Genomic DNA, 4,823 nt, shown 5'->3' with positions numbered 1-4,823 from the left:
ACCAGGAATTGTCCATTTGGAGCTGGAACGCTCCTTCCAAATTCATAATTTCAATATTTTGGTGAAAATTCCCCTTTTTATTCCCTTCAGATCCCACCTTGGGATCTCCTTTGCCTCAGGGAGAGCTGAGTCCCTGTGAACCTGAGGGATTTGCTCGGCCCAAATTCCAGGGAATTCAACCTCCAGGGAATTCCACTCCCAGGGAATTCCACTCCCAGGGAATTATTCCCCACTTGGCACCAGCACTGGGCAGAAACTGCTCCAATAAATGGAATTTTCCCCGTTTTTATTCCAGAAGAAGGGAAAATCCAAAGCAGCCCCAGCATTTCCTGGGGGTTTTTTCCTTCAAATCCTGCAGGGAATAACAGAGAAACCTCAGCAAAGAGCAGCTCCCTCCCCTCACGCGGATTCCGGGGGAGGGAAATTCCCAATTCTGTGGGAATTTGGGAATTTTTGCTGCCGCAGGAGCCGCAGTTCCTGAGTTCGGGTCGGGAATTCCCGGCCAGGAGAGACAAAACCTGCAGCGGCTCCTAGAGGAGCGTCGGGAGCTGCGCGGCTGGAAAACTCCTCCCAAAATGGATTTTCCCCCTCCCAAAATGGATTTTCCTCCTCCCAAAATGGATTTTCCTCCTCCCAAAATGGATTTTCCCCTTCCCAAAATGGATTTTCCTCCTCCCAAAATGGATTTTCCCCTTCCCAAAATGGATTTTCCCCCTCCCAAAATGGATTTTCCCCCTCCCAAAATGGATTTTCCCCCTCCCAAAATGGATTTTCCTCCTCCCAAAATGGATTTTCCCCCTCCCAAAATGGATTTTCCTCCTCCCAAAATGTATTTTCCTCCTCCCAAAATGGATTTTCCCCCTCCCAAAATGGATTTTCCTCCTCCCAAAATGGATTTTCCTCCTCCCAAAATGGATTTTCCTCCTCCCAAAATGGATTTTCCCCCTCCCAAAATGGATTTTCCCCCTCCCAAAATGGATTTTCCCCTCCCAGAAAGATTTTCCCCGTCCCAAAATTGATTTTTCCCCACCCAGGATGGATTTTCCCCCTCCCAGAATGGATTTTCCCCATCCCAAAATGGATTTTCTCCCTCCCAGAATGGATTTTCCCCTTCTAGCACAGATTTTCCTCCCCCAAGGACGGATTTTTCTTTCCCAGAAGGATTTTTACCCTCTCAGAATGGATTTCCCTTCTCCCAAAATGGATTTTCCTTCCCCCAGATGGATTTTTATGTTCCCAGAAGGATTTTTCCCATCCCAGGATGGATTTTCCTCATCCCAGAAAGAATTTTCCCCCTCCCAGGAGAATTTCCCTTCTCCCAGAATGGATTTCCCTTCTCCCAGAAAGATTTTCCCACTCCCAGAATGGATTTTCCCCATCCCAAAATGAGTTTTCCTCCTCCCAGGATGCACATTCCCCTTCCCAGAAGGATTTTCCTTCTCCCAGGATGGATTTTCCTCTTCCCAATTCAGATTTCCCTTCTCCCAGAAGGATTTCCCTTCTCCCAAAATGCATTTTCCTTCTCCCAGTGCAGATTTTCCTCCCCCCAGATGGATTTTTATTTTCCCAAAAGGATTTTTCCCTTCCCACAATGGATTTTTCCTCCTCCCAGAATGGATTTTCCCTTTCCCAGGATGGATTTCCCTTTCCCAAAATGGATTTTCCCTTTCACAGAATGGATTTCCCCCTCCCAGGATGGATTTTCCCTTTCCCAGGATGGATTTTCCTTTTCCCAGGATGGATTTTCCCTTTCCCAAAATGGATTTTCCCCCTCCCAGGAGGATTTTCCTTCTCCCACAATGGATTTTCCTCTTCCCAATTCAGATTTCCCCCACCCAGGATGGATTTTCCTCCTCTCAAGAGGATTTTCCTCATCCAAGGAAGATTTTCCTCCTCCTAGAATGGATTTTTATTTTCCCAGGATTTTTCCCTTCCCAGAATGGATTTTCCTCCTCCTAGAACAGATTTTCCTCCCTCCCAAAATGGATTTTTCCCCTCCCAGAAGGGATTTCCCTCCTCCCTCAATGATTTTTTCTCCTCCCAGAATGGACTTTCTTCCTCCTAGAACAGATTTTCCTCCTCCCAGGACGGATTTTCCCTTTCCCAGGATGGATTTTCCTCCTCCCCACAATGGAATTTCCCCCTCCCAGGATGGATTTCCCTTTCCCAAAATGGATTTTCCCTTTCCCAGGATGGATTTTCCTCATCCCAATTCAGATTTCCCTTCTCCCAGAAGGATTTTCCTTCTCCCAAAATGGATTTTCCTTCTCCCAGTACAGATTTTCCTCCCCCCAGATGGATTTTTATTCTCCCAGGATTTTTCCCCTCCCAGAAGGATTTCCCTTCTCCCACAATGCATTTTTTCTCCTTCCAAAAGGATTTTTCCCCTCCCAGGATGGATTTCCCTCCTCCCCACAATGGATTTTCCCTTTTCCCAAAATGGATTCTCCTTTTCCCAGGATGGATTTTCCCTTTCCCAAAATGGATTTTCCCTTCCCAGGATGGATTTTCCTCCTCCTAGAACAGATTTTCCTCCCTCCCAAAATGGATTTTCCTCCTCCCCACAATGGAATTTCCCCCTCCCAGGATGGATTTCCCTTTCCCAAAATGGATTTCCCTTTCCCAGGATGGATTTCCCTTTTCCCAGGATGGATTTTCCTCCTCCCAGGATGGATTTTCCCTTTCCCACGATGGATTTTCCCTTTCCCAAAATGGAATTTCCCCCTCCCAGGACGGATTTTCCCTTTCCCAGAATGGATTTTTCTCCTCCCAGGATGGATTTTCCCTTTTCCCAGGATGGATTTCCCATTCCCACAATGGATTTTCCCTTTCCCAGGATGGATTTTCCCTTTCCCAGGATGGATTTCCCTCCTCCCCACAATGGATTTTCCTTTTCCCAGGGTGGATTTTCCTCCTCCCAGGATGGATTTTCCCTTTCCCAAAATGGATTTCCCTTTTCCCAGGATGGATTTTCCTTTTCCCAGGATGGATTTCCCTTTCCCAGGATGGATTTTCCCTTTTCCCAGGATGGATTTTCCTCCTCCCAAAATGGATTTTCCCTTTCCCAGAATGGATTTTCCTCCTCCCAGGAGAATTTCCCTTCTCCCAGGATGGATTTTCCCTTTCCCAGGATGGATTTTCCTTTTCCCAGGATGGATTTTCCCTTTCCCAAAATGGATTTTCCGCCTCCCAGAAGGATTTTCCTTCTCCCACAATGGATTTTCCTCTTCCCAATTCAGATTTCCCCCACCCAGGATGGATTTTCCTCCTCTCAAGAGGATTTTCCTCATCCAAGGAAGATTTTCCTCCTCCTAGAATGGATTTTTATTTTCCCAGGATTTTTCCCCTCCCAGAAGGGATTTCCCTCCTCCCTCAATGATTTTTTCTCCTCCCAGAATGGACTTTCTTCCTCCTAGAACAGATTTTCCTCCTCCCAGGACGGATTTTCCCTTTCCCAGGATGGATTTTCCTCCTCCCACAATGGATTTTCCCTTTCCCAGGATGGATTTTCCCTTTCCCAAAATGGATTTTCCCTTTCCCAGGATGGATTTTCCTCATCCCAATTCAGATTTCCCTTCTCCCAGAAAGATTTTCCTTCTGCCAAAATGGATTTTCCTTCTCCCAGTGCAGATTTTCCTCCCCCCAGATGGATTTTTATTCTCCCAGGATTTTTCCCCTCCCAGAAGGATTTCCCTTCTCCCACAATGCATTTTTTCTCCTTCCAAAAGGATTTTCCCCTCCCAAGGTGGATTTTCCCCCTCCCAGGACGGATTTTCCCTTTCCCAGGATGGATTTTCCTCCTCCCACAATGGATTTTCCCTTTCCCAGGATGGATTTTCCCTTTCCCAAAATGGATTTTCCCTTCCCAGGATGGATTTTCCTCCTCCCAGAACAGATTTTCCTCCCTCCCAAAATGGATTTTCCTCCTCCCCACAATGGAATTTCCCCCTCCCAAAATGGATTTTCCCTTCCCAGGATGGATTTCCCTTTCCCAAAATGGATTTTCCTTTTCCCAGGATGAATTTTCCTTCTCCTAAAATGGATTTTCCCTTTCCCAGGATGGATTTTCCCCTCCCAAAATGGATTTCCCTTTCCCAGGATGGATTTTTCTCCTCCCAGGATGGATTTTCCCTTTTCCCAGGACGGATTTTCCCTTTCCCAAAATGGATTTCCCTTTCCCAAAATGGATTTTCCCTTTCCCAGGATGGATTTTCCCTTCCCAGGATGGATTTCCCTTTTCCCAGGATGGATTTTCCCTTCCCAGGATGAATTTTCCTTCTCCCAAAATGGATTTTCCCTTTCCTAGGATGGATTTTCCCTTTCCCAGGATGGATTTTCCTCCTCCCCACAATGGAATTTCCCCCTCCCAGGATGGATTTCCCTTTTCCCAGGATGGATTTTCCCTTTCCCAGGATGGATTTTCCCTCCCAGGATGGATTTCCCTTTTCCCAGGATGGATTTTCCCCTCCCAGGGTGGATTTTCCCTTTCCCAGGATGGATTTCCCTTTTCCCAGGATGGATTTTCCCTTTCCCAGGATGGATTTTCCCTTTTCCCAGGATGGAATTTCCCTTTCCCACAATGGAATTTCCCTTTCCCAGGATGGATTTCCCTTTTCCCACAATGGAATTTCCCTTTCCCAGGATGGATTTCCCTTTTCCCAGGATGGATTTCCCTTTCCCAGGATGGATTTTCCCTTTTCCCACAATGGATTTTCCCTTTCCCAGGATGGATTTTCCCTCCCCAGGAGCTCAGTCACCGCTGGAAGGCGCCATTCCCTCAGGGCTCAGCCTCTCCCTCATTCCCAAGGAAACAACTCCAAAAG

This window comes from Agelaius tricolor, unplaced genomic scaffold (genome assembly GCF_023055355.1).
Source record: "Agelaius tricolor isolate 1412-34295 unplaced genomic scaffold, bAgeTri1.0.p SCAF_41, whole genome shotgun sequence".
Taxonomy (NCBI): domain Eukaryota; kingdom Metazoa; phylum Chordata; class Aves; order Passeriformes; family Icteridae; genus Agelaius; species Agelaius tricolor.
The sequence above is the reverse complement of the archived record's forward strand: the minus strand, read 5'-3'. Positions refer to the sequence as shown.